We start from the raw sequence: 14,350 nt of genomic DNA, 5'->3' as shown, positions 1-14,350 counted from the left end.
TAAAAAGCACCCCATTCTTCAGCAAGCCCATCATCTGTTCCACAGCCAGTTTTCAAAGACAATGTTCAAACTGGAGGGGTGAGCTTCCCCGCTGTGCAGTGAGGACATATGGCTACTTACACCGTGGCCCCCAGCTGTCCTGAACCCTTTATATAAACATCCTTTTTCATAATAAACCTTTCATAACGTATGTTCTTAGTGGTTGGTATTAGATACCACTGTGATAGGCATCTGGATCTGATGGATGTGGACAGGTATTGCAGGGGAAACAAACTTCCTGGGTACACACAAAAAGCATGAAAATGCCCCAGGCTAATAACTGTCTGGGCAACTGATACTTTAATGTACTGCCTGAAAATGCTTCATTTTGTAACCTATCAGTATTCAGGACTATTGCAATAGAATGGAGAAGGGAAAAACCCACAGACAAGGAGACGAGATGAAAGGAGCTCAGTGAGAAGGAAAAAACACTTAACTGTGCTCTGGTCTTTCTTCCTCTAATGGATCCCCCCTCCCATGCACTGTATACGAAGCAATTATTCAGCAGCATGTTGTGCAGATGGATAGGTAGTGACATGCATGCAGGAGAAGGGAGACCAGCAGATTTTTCAGTTCTTGAAAGGAAACCTGTTTCGCTACTTGCTTGCATTCCTCCCTGCAAGAGAGAGAACTCTTGGGGAGTTGTCTCTGGACAAGAAATACTAAGTGTGTCTGGCACTGGCACACACATGTTTCAGTCTCTGCTAGCCATCAAAAGGGGGAGAGGATGGTTTTGAGGTTTGCCTCAGAAGGGAAGTGGATTCCCTATAGGAAGAAAGTCAGGAACAGGCTAGTTTAGGCACTGAATTGAAGATGTGTTCAGTTCCCAGCTCGGCTGCGCACTTCCTGTGCAACCTTGAGCAAGCGATTTAATCTCTCTGTCTCATCTGTAAATGGGAACCATGCCTCCCTATTTCACCGTGGTACTGAGGGTAAATTCATTAATATTGGTGAAGCACTCAGATTCTGTGATGGTGACCATACAAGTTCATAGCTAGATAGCAGACGTCATGCTTTGGGGATGAAGGAGAGGAAAAGCTTGCACTTTCATTAAAAAAAACAACACAATTATATTAGCTGCTCACTTGGTTACAGGCCAGACTTTTCCCAAGAGTGAACAAGTCACATTGAGAACCAACATTTTAGATAGACTTGGTCCATGAGTTCTCAATTTTTAGTGTCATAAAGGGTCTTCCCTGACACATGCAAGTCTTATATTGTGGAATTAACTTTTCAGTAAAGCTGAAGCTGGTAGCATTTTGCAGGAGAGTCTTACCCCATTCTTTTGTATAGAGCCTAAGCTTAATACACTTTTTGCCAGACACAGGTAACTAGTGTTTGTCTTTGTTATTTAGCATTTAACCCTTACGGTATCTCAATGCTTTATAAAGGTCAATATCTTTTTATAGACAAAGTTGTGGCTGTAATAAGGGGCAGCCAGAACCAGGAGAATGGGGAGAGATTCTGGATCCTTTTTTGGGGGGTAACAAAATAGCAGATAAGAGCTGCGGTAAAAGAATAAAAAATAAAAAAGGCGGTGCCTCTCTGGAGCAACAGCAGGGGTGAGGTGCACAAAAAAAGCAATGTTAGAAACACTGAGTCTTAAGGTGACTCTGTGTAATCAGACTGTCACTTTAATAAAGGTACATGAAAACTCTGAGCACAAAAGAAACAGTTACACCTCATGTAAAAATTAATATAGCTAATATAATGTTATAGAAGTTAAATTATAGAAGGATTGTGCATTTTTCCCAGGACATGTACAATGTATATTGTAGAAGTGGTAAAAGAAATGCAAATAAAACATGCTACTTATTTAAAATCCTATTAGGGCTCTGAAAAGGAGCCACCATAGATTGTGTTTTCTTTTTCAGATCACTGTATGTTTTGGAAGCAGGAGTTGAAAGTAAAACGTAATCAAAACTCTGGCGTAAGTTGATTGTGTCCCTTTTAAGACGGAGTCTCTGAGCTACTGATAGGTTTGGATCCAAAAGCAAGCCAAAAAGCATCTGTGTTGATGCAAATTACCAGCTGATAGAGGAAGGAGAGAACTGCCCATAAATGGCTGCACAAAGGAGCTGCAGATAATGGACATACCTGGTCAGCAAACAAACTACCTGAAACCAAAAGGCTCAAATTCTGACCCTCCGGAAAGGAAAGGTGGAAAAAGGAGTCAACCCTAAGAATAAGAGGAACAGGTTAACCCTAAGTAGAAAAAAAATACTTTTGTGTGTGTGTGTATGTGTACGCACAGTGCTGGAATCTGAAGACAAATACAAAAGGGGTCTGCTTATATGCCTGACACCCCTACTTTTTAATTCACCAAAACCCCAAGGATATAATTTATGGTATAACAAAATACTTTTAATAGATTTGATGCTAACATTATTATTAATGTTAAACACTGGGATAAATTTAATGTTAATAAGTACCCCTGTAACAATGTATAGTGTGTATGATTTTTTGGGAAAAAACCTTTAAGGTCATATGGGGTGATTCCTCTCAGCTATTACATGTGAATAAACGTAAAGCTTAGCACAGCAGAAAAAATTACAAACCTGGTCTGCTACATGGAAAGGGAAACTGAGGTACACCACCTCATAAATTTAATGACTGAACAGTGGGATAATTCCCCCTAAACCCTTAAAGGGTAAAAGCCATTGAAACCTGGCCTGCCTATAAAACAAAAACACAAGGAAGTATGGGGGTGATTCCTCTATTTTGCGTGCAATCAGCAAACGTATTTGTAAAAGGAGGAGATATTTTAAGCAATAATCTGCCACCCCGAAAGGGGTAGAAAAATGTTCTGTTTGTCTTTCAGAAAATCAGGAAAAGCTGGTGCCAGCTAAAGAGCAACCCAGAATACCATGGGTCTACTGTCACCACGAAGATTGTGTTTTATGGTGTTGGTTTGTCTTGTTGCTAGCATTGTTGTGCATTGTGTTAAAAAAAAAAAAAAAAAAGGGGGGGGGGGGGATACTGCGTTAGGCAGAAAAGGATTAATAAGCATTTAAACTATTTACAGATACACACGTAGCAGAAGGGCAGCAGTCAAGGAACGCCAGTCTGTTAACAGGGAAACATCCACAGGTGGTAAAGGCACATTTAAAGGCAAAATATGCATGGGACACAAAGTTTATCTATTGGTGGGAATGAAAGAATGGACATAAAAAAATTTGAAGCACAAAGTGAAATTACCAAGGGGAAAAAACGGTATGTGAAAACACTGGTTACTGGGGGGGAAAAAACTCAGTAATAATTGGCAAGTCTTAATCAACTTCCAGCATGTAAGCCCAGCTAAATGCACCTGGGTGTTGTATAAAATTGGATGTAAGGAAAGGAAGACCATTGCAACACCTTCCCTAATTACTATAAGAGGCAGTACAGTAAAGGCCCAGTGAAGATATAGCTGCCCTAACACTCTCTCAATGTGAACTACTGAAGGTTATTGGATTTGCCTGGCAGCCAGGAGGGGTGGGTAGCCTAAAGAAAAGGCTCCCAAGGAGTGTATTAAACTGCTTTGGGTAAAATTGGATTAGGAGTTAGAATACTGGATGCTACTAACAGAGGTAATGGCAAACAAATTAATTTACGTTACAGTTGAAATACAAGAATTTGGAAAGCCCATCACTGCATCCTTATCAAAATTAGAAATGGGGCAACAATTATTTTCTGAAATATTGCCAGTGTGGCAACAGCAAGGTAAAAAGGATTTGTTATTGTTAGCAGAGACTATGGAATCAGTACAAGAAAATATGTCTTAGCATTAGCCTATACACAGGCCCAGGAAATAAGTCAACAACTGGTCATTCAAATAATCCAGGAAGGCATGCAAGGAAATTTGCCTTTGGAAATCAAAAAGTTGTGGGAAAATGTTACAGAAAGGGAGAGACAATTAATGGCGTGGTGGAAATTGATAAATTTTACCCTAAATAAAGATCAAATGGTTCTAACAAGCATATGTAATAACTGTACACCCCAGTCTAACTATTGAGATATATCCAGTGGTACCTGTGGGAATCCAGTTAACAAAAATTTTGGTTATGTATTACACTGATCATCATTCCTGGGCATATAAAGAAAACCAACAATGGAAAACCATTGACATGTTTCATACACCTGTAACCTTAGGCATGAATATGACAATGATAAGAAAATTGTTAATCCATCCTATGTTACATTTACGTTTGCAAGATATTGCAAAAACAGGAGAACAAATATGTATTGAAGTAGAACATGATAATACAGAAATCACTCATGTACTGAAAATTATTGCAGATGCAGGACATCACTCCTGGTGGGGAAACACTATTAGGGTGGTCATCTGCAACTGGTACGCTAAATACAATAGTTCACCCCATTGTGGTGATCATTGGAATCCAATTGGCTTTATTGGTGAGCACAATAGCTTTGGCTTGCTGGATGCAGAGAACTGTTCAAAAAATACAGGGAGCTGGCATGCAAAGTCAAATAAGGCCCTTGTTAATTATACCCAGGAGGCAAGCCCAACCTTAGCAGGTCTGAGTACTGGGCTCCTGGAATAGTAATGATGGCTTTGGTAAAAGCGTCATTAAGGAGGGGACTGTAAGGATAAGGCCTTTGTCTGCAGCCATATTGTAAGGCCTAAGGCCTTTGTCTGCAGCCAAATTAAAAGAGCAGCCGAGCAGCAGCCATTAGCTGAGAAGCAGGAAGTCACATCCTCACATTCCATCTAAATTACATTAAAACAATGTAATAGGCTGTTAAAAAGGAGACCCTGTCCTAATGGCATCCACTCTCACCAGATAAAGAATCAGATCTTAAGATGGTTAAAGAAAACTTAGTTTGATAGCATTCTGTCTGTCAAGAAATCACTTAATAATAGTTGTGGTTGTGAAATCCTCATTTCTTTATTGTTTTGTCATTATGGTCCCCGCTTCCGTATTGTTTACCTGTATGGTCTCTGTGTGGTTCTTTAATTGTTTCTGTCTGTTACATAATTAATTTTGCTAGGTGTAAATTAATTAAGGTGGTGGGGTAGGATTGGTTAAAGAATTTTGTTACACTATGTTAGGATTGGTTCGTAAAATTTTTGTATAATGATTGGTTACAGTATAGCGAAAAAGGACTCAAACTTCACTATATAAACTGGGGTCCAAAAGGAAGTTATTTGGGAACCAACTCCAGGACACAGCCCCAAGAACAAAGCTGCCAGACCTCATCACTCTGCCAATGACACCGTGCAGAAACTGGAGTTCCCCAGATGGACCTGATCCCAACTGGCCATCAAAAGAAGTTCATCTGTTTTATTGGGAGTGGTGAGCACTGTATGTGTAACATGTGCATTCTGGTTTTGGTGATAGTTAATAAATAGAGTATAAGGATATTACTGTGTAAGGCTCTTTCACTGGTAAAAGATCCTGCAAACCCTCAGGGTTATGCCTGAGCCCTAGGAACTGGGTAAAGGGGGTGTCCCTAGACAGTGTGAGTAACAGAGAATTTTGTGTGGGTAACACTTAGGATCAGGCACTAAACTAGATAAATTAACTGTGCCTGTACAGTAAGTGCCATTAACAGAAATCTCTTGTTACCTTTAGAACCATCCTTTGACACTTGGATCTTGAGATGTAATATTAATCTACCTAGGACATGCACTGAAAGTTTAAATATCTTGATACTCCAGAGCATTTCTTATACTGGGCCATCCTCCGCTGCATGTCTCCAGCACATTCAATTATCCTTTCCTCTTATGAGGCTGTCGGTATACATTAAGATCTGAAAAGTGTGTTTTGTTATGTTAGTTCATCTTGATTTTGCATTCAGTGTTGCAAATGGAACATTAACACATAGGGCTCCAGCTCCTAAAATTGACGCTCTGTTATCTAATCAAAGGTACTTCTTAGACTAGCATGGGGTTAACAGTTATCTCTCTGTCTGTGTTGCTACTGGACATTAGACATCATTAAGGCTGGTCTAAACTTCATACATGACTTAAATTTCAAAATTTGTTAGACGACAGGAGTGTTTATTGGGAGTCAAATCATTGTGAAGACTCCAAGATACAGCAACTGGTGAAAATGCATGAAGTTATATACTTCACTAGACAGCCCTGTGCAACATTATCTCTTCCTTTTCTATGAGCTCCTCCTTCTGTGGGAAGCTAGTTTTGCGTCCTATATCACCTCATTAAATTGGCAGCACAACTCGAACTAGAAGTGCTTCCTGTGTGTTTACCCCTTAAAATAAAATGAAACCACACTTCTCTGAATTGTCTTGTCCTTCTCACCATTCCCAGCGTATGTTATACCCTTGCTTATCATCCATTGTATGGGTTCTGAGTCCTAGAGACATGTCCCTACATATCCGTGAAGCACTAACACTGGGCATTACAAATCTATGCTACTATTATTTTTAGCACAGGTGGCAGTGCTGATTCATTGTGGCAGATGCAGTTTAACTCCACCTGGAATAAAAGGATGATGGAGGTGTCTCTCAGAGAGAAGGAACCAGGGAGCTAGGACACAAAAAGTCCTGAAGGAAAACCCAAGGGATAGCCAAGCTCAGGGAAGAAGCTTAGGCTGACATTTATGTTGTGCTGCTGTTTTTAACTTGATATTAAAGCCAAATCCGAGGAGGGGGGGAGCATTGAGGATCCTCCCTTCTTATTGCTGTACTAAATTAAGTTAATCTGCTCCAATGTCTACTTAATTATTTATCTAAATGGAACAACTTCAATAGGAGAGACTGAGGGAGCCCTACATCAGGGCTCCTGCTCAGTGGTTAGAGCACTTTCCTCAGAGGTTGGAGACTTCTTTCTCCCCTCTAAGACCCAGGAGGAAATTGATTCTGAGTGTCTGACATGCCAGGTGAGGATTCTAACCATTGGCCTGAAAGTTATAAAATGGATAGCACCTCCTCCTCCAGACAGATTTTGAATGAGACCCAATCCAGTAGGCATCCTCTAAGCACTCTTACCAGATTGGGCCCCAGAGGTAAGATAGGTGCTCCTCTGCCTATCTTCCTCTTAGTGGATTGCTTTGGGTATGTCTGCTCTTCAATTAAACACCTGTGGCTGGCCCTTGTTAGCTGACTCGGGCTCAGGATAACGGGCTGTTTAATTGTGGTGTAGACATTTGGGCTCAGATTGGAGTACAAGCCCAAACGTCTACACTGGAATGAAATAACCCCTTAGCCTGAGCCCATGAGCTCGAGTCAGCTGTCATGGGCCAGCCGCAGGTGTTCAATCGCAGTGTAGACATACCCTCTGGGGCTTAGACATGAGATAGGAATCTGGGCACCTAGAGGGAGTTAGCAGGCCCAGAGGCAAGCAGAAACATAGGTACCAAGGGAACTTTTACAGTGGAAATGTAGGTGCTGAGTGAATTCAGGGGCCTAAAGCCATGCAGAAGTTTTGCTGCTCTCAGTAAGTACCTTTGTGGATCTGAGCTTATATGCTCTGTTGAGGACAGGATAAGGACTTGAATGCTTCTGTGCTGGCCATACAGGTACCTAGAAGGATAAATAAACTGAGCCTATTCACAAGGTTTCTCATTATTATGGCTTTTAAAAGATCAAATTGACTAGCTCTTTCAGTTCAAAGCCTGTACACACTCAGTATTCAGTTGTGCCCTCGTTTATACAGCCACAGCTCCCATTGTCTTCCCTGGAAATGAGGGCACAATTAGGCCCTTCATCTTTTGCTTCGTGTTAGCATAGTGTCTGGTAATGTTTGTCCAGGAAAAGGCACAGAATGTAGAGAACAAGTTAGATGATTTTGAGCTCTTGTATTATGCCATAAAATCAAATAACGTTAAGGGTTTCTGTGACAGGTCTGTTTGTGGGGTTTTTTAAGTGAAAAATGTGCTGGTTTAACACAGTGCAGGGTTTTGACTGGGCATGTTCAGTCCACAGCTAATTTTTAAAATTTCCATCTTAAAATACAGCGGCTTAACAATGGGAGAAATTCTAGGGCAAATATTCCAAGACAAACATTTGTCAGAATTAATAACAGGCAGATGGTGCTCTTGTAATCTTATGCTGCTTGACATCATTTTGATTGCCTGTAAAACTGCATGCCTTGTTTGTATTTCTGTTTGGGTTAGGACTGGTTGCTTCTTTATATTTGATCAGTGGTGCTGGTATTCACTATGCTGTAAGAAATCAACTAATGATTGTCTTTTATAGCAATACAAGGACTACCGTGCAACAGATCTGTAAACACCAAATTCTTAAACCTTCGCTTATGACAATCAGTGTTCTTGCCAAGTCAATTCCCCGAGACTTTTCCTAAGCAACTGTCATCAAGAACAATTGCACTTTTTTGTACACTTGGTAACTGGGCCTTGCATTGCAGCATCTTCCTATTGCTGAGACATAGCATCTTGTTACCTGTATGTTTTCAGTCAATTACACAATACACACTGATATCCCATGATATACTTCCTATGATGCTCTTACAGTGAGTGCTAGTATCTCAACTAATCAGAGAACAAAACACTTTTGGAAGATAGAAAGAAGAAAAGGAGTACTAGTGGCACGTGAGCTGTAGCTCACGAAAGCTTATGCTCAAATAAATTTGTTAGTCTCTAAGGTGCCACTAGTACTCCTTTTCTTTTTGCGGATACAGACTAACACGGCTGCTACTCTGAAACCTGTCATTTTGGAAGATGTACTTAAGTTAATAATAGGTAAGGGGGGGGGCAGAACTGTTCATTCGCTCCATCTGATACTGAGCTGCGCTTTGAAGGATGACACTGCAGTTTTCTCCTGAATTCGCCTCTTCTCTCTGGCACATGCACTCAACTCACTACTTCCTTTTTGGCAAAATGTTGTCCAGGAAAATGAAATTCTTCAGGATCACAACTAAGGAGTTGATGATTGCGTTTGCCATTTAATTAGGAAAGGCAAGCAGAGAGAACCACTGAATTAACACAATTTCCTCTCATTCCTTTATTTATTTGCATCTCTAAAACATGGATCAGACTGTGATGCAGGGCCCTGATTTTAATATCATTTTACATAATCTCTGCAATCCTAGCAAAGAAGCAAGGCTGTTCAGTGATTTAAAAATAGATTTCTTCTGCTATCAGCATACTAATTAATACACTTGCTCATTCCAATCTAGTTCATTCACTGTTTAGTTATAGAATTCACTCTACCCTAGGTATAATCAAACAAAAATAGCTTTGCTTAATATAGTATTGCAACAAGCAGGTAATCAATAAGGGAAACAGACAATATTGAGTTCCTGCTGGACTTTCCCTTTAGCCTCCTCCTAATGCAGCAGTGGGGAGGAGTTGTGGCTGTAATGAAATCTAGCTGCTGATCCACCGTGCACAATGGATTTTGGAATACAGTTGGAAGGACTGTAAACAGCTAGTCAGTCCCTGGCACTCATTCAGCCATTTTGAATTTCTGAACTTACCAAGCAAGGAAGGGGGAAGGGACAATTCTTGCTGACTGGGAGGAAAAGGGAGAGGGAAAAGCTGGTGGCAGTTAATGTTCTTAGCATTTTTTTGAGGCAGCACAGTGGTCACTAGGCAACGGTTGGACACAAAATATTATTCTGAAGCTGTGCAGGCTTAGGTCTACTAGTGAAAATGCCACTGGCTCCCTGGACTCTTAGCTACACTTGGGCTCCCATCATCTGCTACCCTTGATGGAGCTGCACTGATATTAGCAATAGTGGGAACTTTCTCAGAGAGGAGGTGATTGTAGAGACAGCATGGGTGACTGGGGCATGGGGCACAATACGGGTCACTGTGGGACTGTTTTGGTGCACAGCCTTTTTAAGTGCCTCTCAGCCCTCTGCTGTGCATGCCTGGCTGCTCAGTGAAGCACGGCTGCCTTTTCTGCAGGACGACGGCTGCTCCATCAGGGCCCTTGCTTTCCCCAGTGTGGGGCATTGATGCAGTTATCCCTGTATGGTTCTTTCATCTCAAATATGGAAGTGAACAGCTGCGAATGGTGCATCAAATAGGAGTGAAGGTGAATTTATTTTAGTGTGAAGTTACTTTTACTGCTCTGAATGGGCCAGCAAAATCCCACTTGAATCGAGTGTAGCAATTGGGCTGATAAGCAGCTGCATTTTTTGTTTTTAATTTAGGCCTTGTCTTCAGAGTTTTTGTACCAATTTCAATATTTGGGTTAGAGGTGTGATTTTATATTGAAATAGTTAAGGTCAGTACGTACACACACGGGTTGCCAGGTGTCTGGTTTTTGATTGAAACGTCTGGTCGGAAAGGGACCCTGGTGGCTCCAGTCAGTACCGCTGACCAGGCGGTTAAAAGTACAGTTGGCCAGGCTGGCAGGCTCCTTACCTGACTCCGCATGGATCCTGGAAGCGGCCGGCATGTCCCTGTGCCTGCGAAGTGCAGGGGCGGCTATGGTGCCCCCACCCTGTGCACCAACTCCGCAGCTCCAATTGGCAAGGAACCACGGCCAATGGGAACTGTGGGGGCGGCGCCTGCACATGGCGGCAGTGTGCACCGCGCAGAACCGCCAGGCCACCCCTATGCCTAGGGGCCAAGGGACATGCCTGTCACTTCCAGGGAGCCGTCTGACGTAAGCGCCGCCCAAAGCCTGCACCCTGCCCCTGCACCCCAACACCATGCCCCAGCCTGGAGCCCCCGCCCATGCCCAAACTCCCTCCCGGAGCCCGCCCACACACACACCCTGCACCCTAACTCCCTACCCCAGCACTCCCTCCTGCACCCCTGCCTCAGCCCGGAGCCCCCTCCGACACTTTGAACCCCTTGGCTCCACCCCCAGCCCAAAGTCCCCTCCTGCACTCCAAACCTTAAATCCCCTGCCCACCCCAGACCCTGCACCCCAACGCCCTGCCCCAGCCTGGTAAAAATGAGCGAGTAAGGGTGAGGGAGAGCGAGCGATTGGGGGGGGGGAATGGAGTGAGCATGGGCGGGGCCTCAGAGAAGTGATGGGGCAGTGCAGAGGCAGGGCCTAAGAGAAGGGGCAGAGCAGGGCTGGGGCCAGGCGGGGCCTCAGAGCAGGGGTGGGGCCTTAGAGAAGGGGCAGAGGCAGGGCAAGGGTGTTCGGTTTTGTGCAATTAGAAAGTTGGCAACCCTAACACACACACACACACACACACACACACACACACACACACACACACACTGTGTGGATGCAGTTATGCTGGTGCTTATTCTGGTATAGTGTACAAATTATGAGCATCTTTATACTAGTAAAACCATGCCCACACTCAAGGGTTGCACAGATTTTAAATATTTCAGTGTAAAATCACACCACCAACCCAAATATTTAAATTGGTACAAAAACTGTGTGTAGACCAGGTCTTAGCTGAAAAATACATGTCCCACCTAGTGTGACTAGCCCCAACACCAAGTGATTACGTCTTCAAAGCACTTGACGTGAATCGAGACATAAACCAGCATAACAGTTTCCTATTCTTTCCTCATGTCCATTCATAACATTAGATCCAAATTACTTAGCCCAGGGATCTGATGCTGCTCTTCCTTAAACAGGTTATACATCAGTGTAACTCCATTGACTAAATGGAGTTAGTCCTGATTCACATCAATGTAAGCGAGAGCAGAATCAGGGCTCTAGCATTACTCCACTTGTTTTAAATGCCTTAGCTGAGAAATATTGATTCTTGGGTATAGCATGAGGAGATACTTTTGGTAAACATCATTTCAATCTTCCTCCTTCTTCACTCTCCCCCTTATTTTGGATCTTTGTCCCATGTTTAGACCTTGGTAGGCTGACAGCCTCAACTAGAAAACCTGGGCAGCTGGCTGCATTTGCCTCTTTGCTATCTTTGTGCAGGCAAGCTACTTGAAAGAAGAGCCTTAAGTACCCTCTAATTTAACCCCAAGACTGTGGAGTGTGGTTTCCTGAAAACTGCTAATCTTCCTGAGCTCTAAGTTTGCCTTAGTAAACTAGAAAAGTAAACCAATGTGAAAGGACTGGGGATTGCTAAAATGTGGTGAACAAGAGGGCTAATTGCCTTGGCATTTAACTCTCCCTCACAGACAGAAGCTGTTTGCTTGTCCTGCTGTTTTACCACTCCCCTCAAATAAGGCTGCCATAAAATTAACATGCTGTGACCATGTACCTAACTAGAAATAAATCACTCACCTCCATCAGGCTGGTAATATTCTTGATATAATCAGTTTGTGTTCACAGTAACCTGGTAGATGAGACTGGGAAGCACTGGTTTGTATACTAACTTGATGCCTGGGCAAGGGTTCACATTTTCAACAAATAGTAAAGGCTTATGCTGTGGCCTTTTTTCAGGGTTAAGTAGGAAAACAAAATAGGATAAATTATTCAGAAGGTTTTTCTAAGCACCAGCTCTTGAAACAGTCGAGTAATAGCTTGTGCCTAGCTGCAGTTGTGAGGTAAAATTATAATGACTTCTGCTGCAGGGTTCAGCAGCAGATTAAAAGATTATTTGTTCACAGGCAGAAAGAGTTTGCATCTGTTTTAGTGTCTCTGGTAGTTTATGGAGGCTGTAAATGCCAGTAAACAACCTTCAGAGCTGGCCATGGAGTTCACTTCAAGATGTGTAGGTAAGTGATGGGAAAAGCACTTCTTTCGCTTTCAAGAGAGATTTTCTTATTGGAAACTGTTAACTCCAAGACACTTATACCATAAGATGTTGCCAGTAATCTGCTTCTATTTGATGGCTACTTCATATTGTTATGAATGGTGGATTATTTATTTATTTGTTTTAAAGTCTCTCCTCTCCAAGCTATACACTGGCCTCTCCTGAAGGGCTAGTGGTAGCTGCCATTTGTCAGACCTTGCACCATTTAGTGGCTAGGTCTGACAAATGCTCCCGTTTGCTCCCAGGGCTCAGAGTGCCACAGCGCACACAGTCCCCAAGGAGAGTTAAGTATTAATTCTGTCTCTCTCAACTGCAGCCCCTTGGAACTGATGGACAACAGGGAAGGGTGGAGGATTTTAGCCCCACTTTGGACAGAATTTACTTCCAGGGGACACAGGTCCCTATTTCTCCTGGACAGGCAGGATGAATAACATTATTTTACGTATAATCTGTGAGAGGCTTTTGCAACATCAAGAGCATGTCTTGTTTTGGAGTATTCACAAAGCTCCTTCTGAAATCACCGATGAGCTTTCTGCCTCTTTAAACTCTGATGCTTTGAGCTGCAATGAACATTAAGGATCCTCTACTTGAAAACATATGCACCTTTCAGTCTTAGATTAAAATTTGATGCCTTTTTAAAATAGCTAAACCACCTAGTTAGACTTTCCACTTTAACTCAGGACCTCATGCAATTACTCCTTACATACAAGTCATGCCCCAAGTCCAAATTCCTGCTCATCTCCTCCAACCTCTACTGCCACCAACAAAGGAGCGGTAAATAGTTAACTTAAAAAAGTAATACTAGATTTTCAGCAATGCTGAGGTACCCCAGCTCCTACTGCGGCATGGGAAGAGGGGGTGTCTAAAGAAAATTGTCAACATTTTCTAAGTTTCAGGATGCAAAAGATTTCAGCAGGCCAAGACTAATAGTGAAAAAGATCTCATTTACCGCTGAGATACTTTTCTATATTTAGGAGAATAATGTTATATTTCTAATAGTAATTGTCCTTGGGAAACAAATGACAAATCCTTGTATGTTTTAAACGCTGAGTTTATTACTTATTAACTGTTGGCAAGACAAACTTTCATTTCAGGTACCAAATAACAAATTGCAGTTCTGTATTAACACTAGCTGGTGGCACGAAGCTATGTGTCTGCAACTGAACCACCTCACACTGTGACCTCTTCAGCTCTGGCCTGCTAAGCAGAGTTGTGCATGGTGAGGAGAAGGATGGCGGGTACCAAAAATAAAATTAAGTTGTGCTAGAAATGGTACCGATAGTTTCAATATGTGGTGCTCCTTGAACTACTAAGGGAGACCCTGTTTTTTTGGATGCAATGTCAAACCAAAGTCATGAGCTGTTGAAGCTGTTCAATTTCCCCTGCCTCTTTTGGGAAGCATAGGGGAGTCTGCCACATGTCCCGGCCAAATTTCTAATTTGAATAATTATATCCTATCTGCCTAAATTCCTCTGTTGCTTTAACTGAATATTTCAATTCTTCTCTTCATGCTCCTAACTTGTTGTGTGGGCTTGATGGCTCAAGTACATTGATTGCCATATTCCATCCTACAGCAAACTCCATTTCACTGGTGGGTGGAATGGAGTGATTCTTTTGCAGATAGGTCCCACTCTTGCAAACAGATGTGCTAGCATGGGTTCATGCGCTTGCACTGAGACTCACTGACATCCTGGGCCCTTGCTATCTTGCTGCAGCAGCACACTATTTGCTTTTTATACAACA

Source organism: Chelonia mydas, chromosome 6 (assembly GCF_015237465.2).
Source record: "Chelonia mydas isolate rCheMyd1 chromosome 6, rCheMyd1.pri.v2, whole genome shotgun sequence".
In the NCBI taxonomy this organism is placed as follows: Eukaryota; Metazoa; Chordata; order Testudines; family Cheloniidae; genus Chelonia; species Chelonia mydas.
This window is presented reverse-complemented; position numbering follows the sequence as displayed.